At 42.7% G+C, this 13,851-nt stretch overlaps 1 non-coding gene across 1 annotated transcript; it reads left to right on the top strand.

Annotated features, from left to right (window-relative positions):
• The first annotated feature begins 1,525 nt into the window (after positions 1-1,525).
• On the top strand, positions 1,526-1,632 carry LOC141645542 (small nucleolar RNA R71). The gene has a single exon (XR_012545022.1). It is a non-coding gene; the product is annotated as a small nucleolar RNA R71 (small nucleolar RNA).
• The last annotated feature ends 12,219 nt before the right edge of the window (positions 1,633-13,851 follow it).

Here is a 13,851-nt window from a genome sequence, read left to right as displayed (position 1 = left end):
GACAAAGTCCACCGGGATGAAAAACTTCCCAATTCGTACGGGGACATCTTCCCATATCCCTAATGGTGTCTTCGTCGATCTATCGGCCATTTGGAGTGTGATGTTGGTGCATTTAAGCTCTCCCATCCCCAACCTTTTACTCACCGAGTACGGCATGACACTCGCACTAGCCCCTAGATCACATAAGGCTTTGTTGATCGTTGTGTCGCCAATGGTACACGGTATTGAGAAGCTTCCCGGATCCTTTAGTTTTGGAGGTGAACTCCCTTGAAGTATTGCACTACTCACCTTAGTGAAGGCGATAGTCTCAAGTTTCCGGATTGACTTCTTCTTTGTGAGGATATCTTTCATGTATTTTGCATAGGCCGGCACGTGATTGATTAATTCCGTGAAAGGAATTGAGACTTCCAAGTTCTTCACAATTTCCATGAACTTTCCAAGTTGATCATCAAATTTGGGCTTGGCTTGACGACTTGGAAAAGGAAGTCTAATCACAATGGGCTCCTTCTCCTTGACCTTGTCTTCATTTTTCTTTGAACTTTCTTCTTTTGATGATTCTCCATCTTTGGAGTTTTGCACAATTTCTTCCTTATCACTAGCTTCCACAACTTCATCCTCAACTTGATTCTTCGGTGCTTCATACCTAGTACCACTCCTCAAGTGAATGGCACTAACCGTTTCATGTCTCGGGGGATTACTTTGAGGTGGTAATTGCCCCTTTTGTCTTTGTGAGCTTGAAGATGCTAGTTGAGTCAATTGTGTTTCCAACATCTTGGTGTGAGCTAGGATGTTGTTGATGGTGGTTTTCTTTGCTTGGCTATCTTTTTGCATTTGAGTGAAAAATTCTTGTTGATTCTTTTGCATTTGGAGGACCGCTTTTTGGACATTAAAACCTTGGTCATTTTGGTGATTGTATGGATTTTGATTTTGGTAACCTTGGTTTTGATTGTAAAAGGGTCTTTGATTTTGGTTTCTCATGGGTGGTGGAGTGTATGTTGTTTGAGGGTTTTGGACATTTTGGCTTTTGTATGAGAGATTTGGATGGAATTTGGTATTCTCATTGTAATAGTTGGAATAAGGGGTACCACTCTTGTATGCTTGGAAAGCATTCACTTGTTCATTCGTTCCCCTACATTCACCTTGGTCATGTCCTAAATTTCCACAATTCTCACATATCCCACTTGGGATTGATGAGGATGCCGTCATGGCATTAACATGATGCTTTGGTGATTTTGAGACTTCTTCAAGTCTAGCCATAGCTTTTTCAAACTTCAAATTGATTGTGTCAATGTGAGCACTAAGTTGAGCACCCAATTGAGTAACGGAGTCCACTTCATGCTTTCCTCCTCTAGTAGCCTTGCGAGGTCTACTATATTGTAAGTTATGGACCGCCATTTCCTCAATCTTGTTCCATGTTTGATTGTCATGAACTTCGGTGAACATTCCATTTGATCCCATGTTGAGAATGTTCCTTGAATCTTCATATAAACCATTCCAAAATTGTTGTACCAAGAACCATTCGCTAAGTCCATGGTGAGGACATGAGCAACAAATTCCCTTGAACCGCTCCCAAGCTTCATACAAAGATTCTTCATCCCTTTGCTTAAAACCCGTAATTTGAGCTCTTAGCATGTTAGTCTTTTCCGGTGGGTAGAATTTTTTGTAGAAAGCTAGAACCAGCTTCTTCCAAGAATCTATTCCGAGAGTGGCCTTATCAAGGCCCTTCAACCATTGCTTCGCGGTACCGATTAGAGAAAAAGGAAATAAGACCCATCTAATTTGGTCTTGAGTCACACCGGTTTAAGAAATTGCATCACAATAGTCGCAAAAGGTTTCCATATAAGAATGAGGGTCTTCACTAGGCATCCCCCAAAATTGGCTCCTTTCAACTAATTGGATGAAGGCGGATTTGGCAATAAAGTTTCCGGTTAGATGTTGGGGTGTAGGAGTACCATTGGGTAGGTTCTCCTCGGTGGGTACGGAGTGTGACGAGAATTTAGGCATTGTAGGTTGATTTTGTGGGGTATTGTGTAATGGGTTCTCCTCTCCTTCTATTGCGAAAGGGTTGGTGAACTCAATATTTGGTTGAACAACTTCACTAATACCTCTTAAATTCCTCCTAACAAGTCTCCTATTGTTCGTCAAGGTTCTTTCGATTTCACGGTCAAAAGGTATCAAATCACCTTGTGACCTTCTAGACATGCAAAATATCGAACAACTCGAAAACAATTAAAACAAACCTTGAGGAATTTTACTTCCCCAAGGCGAAGAAAAGACACAACTAATAACAATAAAAAGAAATCTAAATCAAGTAAACACCGTCCCCGGCAACGGCGCCATTTTTGATCGGTCCGTTTCGTGTTCACAAATAGATATGGTCGTTGGGTCACGGTCGAATCAAAACACAATTTATAACATCACAAAACAACTCTACAATTAGTAAAGAGGCAAGTAAAGGTCGGATCCCAAGGGACGGGAATTGAAATGAGATTTCTATTAAAACTAGTGGTGTCTTAGGGGTGTCACAAATTGGGTTGATGTAGAAGGTCACTAACTAAAATAGCAATGAAAATAAACTAGCGAGATGAATTAAAAAGGGTTGTAAACAATTGATTAAAAAGCACTAGGGTGTCATGGGATCATAGGGGAATCATGGGAATTGATCATACAAACATGTTCTCAAATTATAAGCAAGCAATTATTGTTATGATGGATTGAGTTGGGTTATATCTTACAATCCTAGGAAAGTTTGGGTCCCGGAGCCGAATCGATTAGATTGTACAACACCTACAAGTCGACTTAGTCTTCCCTACTCAACAACATGCATGGTCTAATGAGACTCGAGTTGGTTTATGTCTTACAAGTCTCATTGAAAGGATAGGTGATGGTGGTAAATGCAAGGATTCATAGGCTTAGCATTTCATCAAACATAACATGTGCATGAGTTAAGATCAAAACAAGCAAGCAAATAAAACATGAAAGCATATTAATTTAAGCATGAATCATTCCCCATGTTGGTTTCCCCGAATCACCCATTAACCCTAGCTAAGAGACTACTCACTCATTATCATGTTAATCATGCTAGCAAGGTTGTCAATCATACCAACAAATTGAAACATGATGAATAAATTAAAGTAATTAACAATAATTAAAAAGGGATTAAGAAATTATACCTACTAATGATTCCAATAACAAAGCAAGAATAATAGAAGTACTTGATGTTTGATTGAGAGGTTGTCAATCTCCCAATAATAACCCAAATAATCTTCAATTACCCAAAATAAAGGATGAACAAGAGAGAGATTAAAGAACTAAAACTTGGATTAAAACTTGATTAATACTTGATTACAATATTAAAGAGAGATTTGATTGATATTAACTATACTAATTATTGATAAGAAGAACATGCTCCTCTAATTAGACTAATGGGGTATTTATAGTGAAAATTAGGGAGGATGCATTAGGGTTAACTAAGGGCTAAACTAGTAATTACACTTTTAGATTGAGCAAGGAGGAACCGGTATTTTCCGAAGGAAGGGCTTCTTTCTTTTTAACTTGGAGAAGAGGAAATCGGCTGTGAAGGAATCCGGGCGGAATAAGGTCGGGACGGGCGGATTCTGGCGATGGGGTCCGAGCGGATTCGAGTAAATCCGGGCGGATTGTGGAGGTGGCATCCGAGCGGATTAGAGGAAAGCCGCACGGATTCTGCAGCTGGAGGACGGCCGGATTGGGGACAATCCGCACGGATTGTCACTCAGAAAGACATCTTCTTCTTTTCTTCCCTTTTCTTCATAAATTCCTTGAGGATTTCCTTGGGGACTCAAGTATCATTTCTCAACATTGCTCATCTACTATCATATGTACACAGGCCTTCTAATCTTGTCTCTCCTTGATGCTTGGTCATTGGATTCGATCAATTTAGTCTCATTTTGCCATGAAAATGCAAGATTCTTACTCCTTTCCTACCAAGGGATCAAAATCTCAAAGAATATGCAAAACAAAGAACTAAAGATAATAAATGACCCAAATATGCACTAAAAAGCATGGGAACGAGGCTAATTCGGGGACTAAATGTGCGCTAATTATGGTCACATCAAAAACATAAGGAAAGGGAAATTTGCAAGCACCTCCCTGCATGTGACACCAACCACAAACCCGAATATGTGCATTTGGCAAGAAATTGAATGTCATAAAAGTGCAAAAATGATGAACATGCTATGCAAGGAGTACTACTCTCAATTCCTAATGAACTGGTCATGAATGTCACCAGTTATGAGCTCTAAAACTCAGAATTTATCAAGTAGTTTGCCGATTTATCAGGTCAAGTCTAAACAGTCAGCTATATTTGAACAGAAACTCGTAGACTATGCATATGACAAAGCTAATAACTATCAAAACAAGTGCAAAGCTCAAGTAAAATGACAAGTTATAGTGCATTATCATCATGGAAATCTACCGTTCCGACTCAACCTATATGCAAAAATAAACGTGAATTTTTTTGAATTTTGAAATTTCCTAATTTTTTTTGTGATTTTTGAATTTTTAATGAAATAAACAATAATGCAAGCTGAAATAAATAAACGTGAATGCAAAACAAATGCAAATGCAGACTCAAAAGGATGCAATACCCTCCCTAAACCAAAACGGACAACGCCCTCGTTGTCCTCCAGCATACACCAACAGATATATACAAGGGAACGGGAATATACAACCGAAAGAAAATAAAAACAATAAATAGAAAGGAGACAAAAGAAAAGAGTAAGAGATACATACAAAACGCGAACTTCCCCAAACCAGCCAGAAAACTGGCGAAGTGAGTAGACCAGTAGCTACCCATCAGCGTCGTCGTCGTCGTCGTCGTCCACCACCGTGTACTCCGGATCTCTCTCCTCCTCTCTCCTCCTCTGCTCCCCAGCTCGAGCTCTCTTCACAGCCACCTCTATGTCCTCGTCCTCCTCCTCGTCAGCAGACTCCGGGTACCCCTCAGGTGGGTACCTGTAGAAGGAAGGGTGTGGCCAACCCTCTGGGATCGGACGGTGTCACTCAAGTGGTACTCGTACAGAGGGTGTAAGGCCAGAGCTAAGTCCCTCTCCATACGAGCCTGTCGCTCTGCAATCTCAAGCAACAAACCGTCACGGCGCCCTTGGTCCATGACCGCGGACGCCACAAAGGGTGGAGGTCGTACGAAAGTAGCCGGTATGACCGGCTGAGCCTGTGTCTGGTCAGTGGGAGTGGGAGTGGTAGTAGTAGTGGGAGTAGGGGTCGGGATGGGAGTAGCCGTGGAAGGCTGGGTACTCCCTAAAGGTGTGGACCCCTCTCCGGTCTCAAGATGCCGCTTCTTGGCGGCGGGTGCAGCGGGAGTAGGTCGGAGTGGAAGGTGAAGGTCAGGCAGTGGTGGAAGTCAGGCACCCCTAGCAACAGTGGGCAAGGGCTCTAGACGGGGGAGAGTGTCACAAGGTTAGTTAATAGACAAGGAGCCGTCTATCTTCCATGTCTGGTAGTCTGGGGTCAGCCAATGTTGAGAAAGCATGGCATCCAGACTCAGTAGCCTCTCTCCCTCGAGGTACTGCAAGTCACGAGGCCAAACGGGGAAGAAGGAACGAGCAAGAATGGTGGCTATGCCACCGCAAGCAATAGTTCCCGTCTCCTTCAGCCCCTGCCTCTGAAGGTACTGGGCGGTCAAGTAGGCTATATTGAGGGTAAAAGAACCCTCACAGTCGATGTTCAGGTAACCGCCCAGGATGGAGAGCTCGGTGTTTATGATGTTGTTCGGCTCCTTTCGGCCGAAAATAGTGCTCCCCATCAATCTAAGAAAACAACGGACAGGGGGAAGGTGGACCTGTTGGAGCTTTCACTCCCTAAAAGTGGTCTGGGCCAGGGTCCGCCAAAGCTGACGAAAGACCCTCCTAGGGGGTGCAGTCTCACCCGCAGAGAAGAGGCCAAGTGTCCTACCAAACTCCTCTAAAGTCATCTGAAAAGTCCGGTTAAACAACCGGAAGGACACTGAAGAACTAGTGGGGTCAGCATCGTGTGCCCCTGAGGAGAAGGTAAAGGAGCTGAGAAACTCAAGGCTCAGCTCCGGAAAGGTACGGCCGCTCATAGTGATGAGTCCGGCCATCCCCGTGCCCCGTAGTAAGTCACAAACCAACTCGTAAATGTCGAGTCTCACAAGTGCCGATTCCTCTAGAAATCGGGAAGGCACAAACACGCAGCCTAGCAGGTTATAAAACTTCTTGCGATGTAAAGCGTTAACAAAATGTACCTGCGGATAATCTGGGTGAGAGTCGAGGGAAGTGTCCCCTCGAACTGTGACCGTGCCAGAAGTAGAAGGAGCAGCAGCTGAAGTAGAAGTAGCAGCAGAAGTAGAGGTGGCTGGAGCTGGCGTAGAACGAGACTGTCTACGACCTCGGCCCCGGCCTCTGGAACCCAAAGCAGAAGCCCGTGCAGTGTCGGTGTGAGGAACCAGGGCTTCTCTAAAGGCAGCTGCAGCTGCTGGCGAGTCCACCACAGGTGTGAAAACAACGGCTGGTGTAGGAGTAGTGACTGCTGTGGCCACCACTTAAGAGAGACTAGCATCAATGCTAGCAGTGGTGGTGGCCGTAAAGGAAGTGGCAGCCTGAACTGAGCTAGCAGCAGAGCTAGCTGGAGCGAAAACTGTACCTGCAGCTGAAACTAGGAACACTGGGGCTACAGTACTGACTAACGTGGAGGCGGTGGCAACAGCAGGGGCCACCGTCTCACTCAAGGATGGGCTAGAAGTGGTACTGGTAGAAGGCAATGAGCTAAACTCCATCCTGTAACAAGGGCAGGGGGTATGATAAGAAAACAGCGGCTAACCAGTAAGAAAACCAGCATGATACAGCATGATAAACTCCCAACCAGTCGAAAAAATTTGACTTCAACCCTTAAAATCCCAACAATCCTCAAAAATTTCGAATCATAGCATATAAACAGCGATAGGGAACGGGATAGCAGGTATTGACAGCAGTAATTAACAACAACTGAGGTTAATTAAGTCATGAAAGCATATAAACCCGTCTGACAGTCGAAAAAATTCGACTGAAACAACCCTAATCGTGAAATCTCGTGCAATATTCGAATTAATCATGCAACAACAGCGAGGAATGGGGATTGATCATCAAGCAAGACAAGTAAGGGCAGACAAAGATAATTAAAGTCGAAAAAATTCGATTAAATCAACAATTTCGAAACCCTAATTCCATTTTACCTTATAGAAATGCAAAAGTAATGAAATCAAAATGCAATAAAGGTAGACGAATCACTTACTTGATGAGAACAACCTACAAATTGCAAATAATCTTCAAAGAACAAGCAAGAAAAGACGATTTTTGTTCGAAAAAATGCAAAACCCTAAACCCTCTTTAAAACCGTGAAATGAGCACAAATTAAGGGGGAATTAAGGGGCTTTGAAAGATTAAGTAGCAAGCAACAATTTGTAGGAGGCGGATTTGGTATTTGAGCAAGAAAAATGGGGATTTGGGGGATTTTTTCGCAATTAGAGGGGAGGAGGAACGAAAATTAGGGAAGAATGAAGTTAGAAATAAAAAATAGAAGAGTTAAAGAGAAAACTCCCTGTGCCCTCTGCGAAATCACTCGATCGAGTGGTTTCAAACTACTCGATCGAGGACTTTGATGATTCACCTACTCGATCGAGTAAAATTCTACTCGGTCGAGAACTTCCCTTTATTGCTTTACTCGATCGATTAAAAAGAGGCATTCAATCGACCATTTTTCACTCGATCGAGTACAAAAAGTACTCGATCGAGCTCTTTTCTCGCGTAAGCTCTTGAATTTCGTCTTTCTTCCTTTATATTTGCATAAAACTTCCCCAAACCTGCATAAAAACACGTGCAAAAATATCCCAAAATACCAAATACGCATAGGAACAGTCTATAGTCTTAAATCTACGCTAAAAACTGTCTAAAAACTAATTGTCCTAATTGAAAGCAATAAAAGAAATCCAACGGAAAATTTAAAAATTATTTTTACAAGGTGTTACACGGGGCATTTCCCCGCTCACTTTCCAAAGCAATTCAGTAGCCCCTTGGAGGGCTCCTGACTGGAGGACGTCATCTCAGCAACATTGATTGTCCTCTTTAACTTCCATGAGCTTGAATTTGAATCATTTAATTCTCTAGGAGGGGAATAGTTCACATCCACATAAGCACGAACTTTCCTCATCCTTGCTCCTGTATCACCGTCTTTAGCATCCTCACTTCCAATTTGATTGACGGCAATTGCACAACACCCTTTGACAGCTCCTTCATTGCTTTCATCTGTACCTGCAGCAAGGAAAACAGACGAACTTTCCTCCTTTTTGCTCTCAATCTGAGGCGGATGGGTAACAATAGCAGCACAATACTCTAGATTTTCATCTAGAGTGTCAATAATAGGGTCAATAGAAGAGAGAGCATTGTAAGGCTGAGCTTGCATGGGAGCCCTTCGGAACTTAGACTGATGAAAAATCAGCTCCTCGTCCCCTACCTGAAAGGTCAAAGTCTTCCCCCCGACGTCTATAACTGCACGGACAGTCGACAAAAATGGTCTCCCTAAAATAATAGGGGTGTGTGCATCTTCGGGGATGTCTAAGATAACGAAATCGACGGGAATAAAGAACCGCCCGATCTGAACAGGTACGTCTTCTACTACACCTAGTGGCCGTGATATACTACGGTCGGCCATCTGGACTGTCATGTTGGTGCAACTCAGCTTTGTCAAACCAAGTCTCTTAGCCAGAGACAACGGTAAGACACTCACGCTAGCGCCTAGATCGCATAGCGAGTTATCAATCAAATGGGTACCGATATGACACGGAATTGAAAAACTACCCGGATCTGACTGTTTGGGAGGTAACTTATTTTGAAATAGGGCTGACCCCACCTCAGTCAAAGCTACTGTCTCATTATCACTAATATTCCTCTTACGCGTTAAAATTTCTTTCATAAATTTAAGGTAAGAGGGTACCTTTGTCAGCAACTCGGTGAATGGCACAGTGGCTTCTAAGCTTTTCAGAAGTTCGACAAATTTGCCGAATTGTTGATTGGCTTTAGTACTCTGCAGACGCCTCGGGAAGGGAACCGTGATAGGTATCTCGAGTCTCTTGTTTCTCTCTTCCAATGTGTCACCCGGAGCAAGCTCTGTATCCTTTGGACGCTTCTTACCTCTCGAACGAGGTCTTTCTGGTGATTTCTCGCTTAATCGAGCACTAGCAGGCTCTCGAATAAGCTTCCCGTCATCAAAACTACTCGATCGACCAAATTGCCCATTCGATCGAGTAGAATCTTCATCAAAATCACTCGATCGAGTGGAATTTTCACTCGATCGATCAACTCCACTTTCCTGTTCACTCGATCGAGTAGAAAAACTGCTCGATCGACCACTTTCTTCACCAAATCTGCTCGATGGACCTCCAGAAACCAGTCGATCGAGCACTTTCTTAGCCGTGAGCTCATTTTCTTCGCCAGAACACTGTTCACCGTCATTTATAGCCTTCCTTGGGTCTGATTTGTGCATTTCCGGTCCCTCATATGAACGACCGCTTCTCAAATTTATCAAGTTTACCGTCTCATGTGGGTTCTTCTCATTTTGAGTCGGTAATTGACCCTGCTTTCTTGAAGATTGATTCGTGGCTAATTGGGCAACTTGAGTTTCAATTGCCTTGATTGACGCATCTTTCTGTTGATCACTCAATTGCCACTGCTTCGTGAAGGACTGCAACATAGACTTAAGCTCACCAATTTCACTCACCCCACCGGAAGATGATGCACCGTGATTGGGAGGAGCAAAGAAAGGAGGCTTTTGAAAGCCTTATTGATTCTTATGTGGAGGAACATACGGCTGCTGCTGGTGCAGAGGTGGTGTAGGATTGAGCACATTTTGACTAGTCCACCTCAAATTGGGATGGACTGCCTCTTGGTTGTTAAAATAGGAACCCCCTCCTTGCCTATATTGCTGAAAGGCAAGGACTTGTTCCTTCTCCACAAGACAGCCAACAACAGTGTGGCCATTATTACTCCCACATCTCTCACATGAAACGGTCTCTCCTCTAGTGATAACATGGACCGTCTGAGGCTCCCCAGCAGCTTGTAACTCCAACTTGTCAAATCTAGCATTCATGGCTTCCAGCTGAGCCACAACCTGCTTATCTACTGCATGAACTGTTCTAATCCCATCCCTCGGGTTTCCATACTCAGCACTATGATTCGCCATCTCTTCAATAAGGGACCATCCCTTATCATCATCGGTGTTTTCCTGGAATCTCCCACTAGATGCCGCATCAAGTATGGCTCTATGGTCGTCATACAGCCCATTGTAGAACTGATTAGCTATAAACCATGGGTCAAAACCATGGTGAGGAATAGACCTCACCAACTTCTTGAATCATGACCACGCCTCATATAAAGTCTCATCAGGAGCCTGTCTGAAACTGCTAATCTTGGCCCTGAGCAGATTGGTGCGTTATGGAGGGAAATATCTCTTGTAAAAGGCAAGAGCAAGAGACTCCCAATCTGTAACCCCTGCAGCTGTGCGGTCCAAGTCAGTTAGCCACTCCATGGCTGAATCGGCTAAAGAAAAAGGAAATAAAACCTCAATCTTATCTTGAGTTACCCCCTTAGTGGCGGGGATAGTAGAACAGTAGTCTGTAAAGACCTCCATGTGCTTCCTCGGGTCTTCACCAGCCACACCTCTATAGATATTTCTCTCCACCAGGTTGATATAAGAAGGACGGATGTCGAATGTATTCTCATCCTCAGTCTGGAGATTGAAACCTTTCGGAATAGAGGATGCTTTAGGCACCGAATGACTAGAAAGCTTTGGCATCTTTACTGTAGAAATCGGACTGTCTTCTTCGAAAAGAGAGTGATGTAGCTCTGGCTCGAAATTACTCAAGTCTTCCTTTCGTGATTTTCTCTGCAGACGGAGTCTATGCCTGAACAATCTCTCTGGTTCTGAGTCAGTTGAAACTAACACAAACCTGACTGACATGGGCATAAACAACACTAAAAGAAAATGAATAAGAACTGCCTCAAGGAATGAAAATTCCCTGAGACAGATAAAATAAACGAAACAAAAAGAGATAGGGCAATTGCCTCCCCGACAACGGCGCCAAAATTTGACACGTCTGTCGTGTACCTGTCAAAAATAAACTAACTATATAGCTAGGGAAGTCAGGTCGATATCCTCAGGGAGGCAAGATATCTGTAGAAGTCCGTCTATTTGGTCACAAATGGGGGGGGGGGTTGTTTGAATTGTTTTCTAAACTACGAAGTATAAAGGAAGAGAAATAAAGGCAAGAGCAGTAAAGGCAAGAAATAAGGATTAAACTATCAGATAAAGAGGGGCATGTCGGGAATTCGGTTCACTACGGTAGTCCAGTGACTCAGCTGTAAACGAATCAGACGAATTAATGTAAGACGGATGTGGAAAGGTCCTTTCGGTCCACTTTCTGTCCTAAAATACCACTAACTTAACTTTCATCCTCGTCAGGGTAGTCTACTGTTCATAGCAGGCATATTTAGTCCAATCTTTCGATCTAGGATTAATTTTAGCCAGATTAAAGAAATAACTCAGAAGCGTGCACTCAACTAAGTCGATAAACACAATTAAATTGCTATGGTGACAGAATCTCACAATTAATTCATCTATTTCATTTACTACATCGTCACATTCCTACCGCAGATCCCCTAATCTCAACATGAAAGGGGTTTAGCTACTCATGTCGCTAATAATATTAAAACTAATAATAAAAGAAGAATTAACAATAAACATATTGAAATAACAAGTAGAATGCATTAAAGAGAAATTAGGGCAAGGAATTAATTGTAACGAAACGAAGAATTAAAGCAAACAAAAGATTAATTATTGTTAAGAGAAGGGAAAGGAGTTACAATCAAGCGAATCCGGCGTAAAGAACACAAAATCCGAGCAAAGTAAATCCGAGAACAAGGTTACAGTGAAGAAGAATGTTTATCGCAGTAAAGTTTTGATAAAAGCTAAGTAGTGAATAAAATCTGATGCCAATGACCTAACTAATGCGTGCTTAAATAGGAAAATAAGTAAGTTTTGCGAAATAAATCAACACACGGGCTGATTAAAGCCTATAATAGGGAAAACCACTCGATCGAGTGGAATAAAACCACTCGATCGAGCAAAACCTCAGCATAATCTACTCGATCGAGTAGATAGTTACTCGATCGAGTAACCTCTCTTTCAGCAACTTAAGGATCGAGTAGAAAACTACTCGATCGACCAACAGGGGACGTAAAAACCACTCGACCGAGTGGTAAAACTGCTCGATCGAGTCCTTAGTCTTCAAATCAGCTCAAGTCCATTCCCGACTGCCTCGTAATCCGTGCCTTGACGCTTCCCAACGTAGTATCTCACTCTGGAAAGTCCCGTCTCCTCTAAATGCATGCAAAAAGGACGAAAAAGAGTACGATTCCACTACTTTCGCGTTCATTTCTACAAAATGGACAAAACGAACCAAAGTAGCCAATTCGGGGCAAAATACTATAAAAACAGTATAAAAATGCATAGAAATACGTGCTGAAATAGGCTAAAAAGACTATATATTATGCACGTATCAGATGCTGCCAAGTTGGAGGCTGGATCTGCTAAACAGCTGTTGCAAGAGGCTTTGGAGAGGAATGAGGAGCTCAACATGGAGAAGGATGATTTGGAAGGCAAGCTTGATGATGCTACTTTCTACTTCTTTGTCAGGGGGAAAGTTGCTGCAGTGAATGAGCCTGTAGAGATTAGAGCCAAATAGGACCCGGAAGCTGAGATGGCTCTAGGTGCTAAGAGGTATCCTGACCTGCACAACCTTGGTGAAGAGGAGGAAGTGGATTCTCCGGCGAAGTAGGATTTTGAGGTTGCCAAGAAGGTCGAGGGTGATATTGCTGATGCTGCTTCTCAGGAGAAGCAGTAGTTTTTAAGAAATTTTAATATCTTTGGTTTGGCCCATCCAGGGGGGATGTCCCTGGAAAGACAATCTAATATTTTGGTTCTTCTTATCAGGAAAGATATCCCTGACATGTTAAACTTTTTGTTGCCTTTGACCCAGGGGGTGATGGCTTGGTATTAATAGAAAGTTTGCCTTTCTCGCTTGCTTTTTATTTCTGGATTTGTCATTTCGTTGCTTCTTGACTTGTTAACTTGATAAGTTTTTCCTCAACCTGTTTAAAATATTTTTCAACCTGTTAACCTGTCATATAATTTTTCCACCTGTTAACCTGCCACATGTTTTTATTCGGTGTTTGATCTTTAATCATATACAGTTTTTCTATTATGATTGAAGTGGGTGGGATCCGGCCTGACTGCAGGGCTTATGTCCTATGCCTGGCTGGATGGCTTGGTATTCGGCCTGTCGGGAGGACATTTGGACGGTTGTCAGGGTCTCTCACCTTCTTACACGTCCAGTGCTGCGTCCAGCCATGTAGAGGTGTGTAGTGAATACATGTGTTGGACAATTATTTCATGACTGTATTTACTGTATTTGGTGTGGGTTACCAACCTTCGTTTGGGCACGACAGGGTGAGGATTTTTTTTAAAAGGTACTTTGAAAAGTACAGCTATAATAGGGTAGCCCTCAATCCTGAAGATTTTATTCATGCAACAACAATTCATGTATAATATTTTCAGGATTTAAATATTATATTAAAGTATGTATAAGTAAGGTTGAACATATAATTTTTTTCATACAGGGCACACATAGAATTTTGCATGTTGATCATGTAAGGCACGCAGTTTCATCAGGCAAAGTGAGCAAAAATCAAATAGTTATGAGTTTAAATTTGAATTTTACCTTGTTAGGACAGGGTATAACTGTTT

Source organism: Silene latifolia, chromosome 2 (genome assembly GCF_048544455.1).
Source record: "Silene latifolia isolate original U9 population chromosome 2, ASM4854445v1, whole genome shotgun sequence".
NCBI lineage: Eukaryota > Viridiplantae > Streptophyta > Magnoliopsida > Caryophyllales > Caryophyllaceae > Silene > Silene latifolia.
This window is presented reverse-complemented; position numbering and strand designations above follow the sequence as displayed.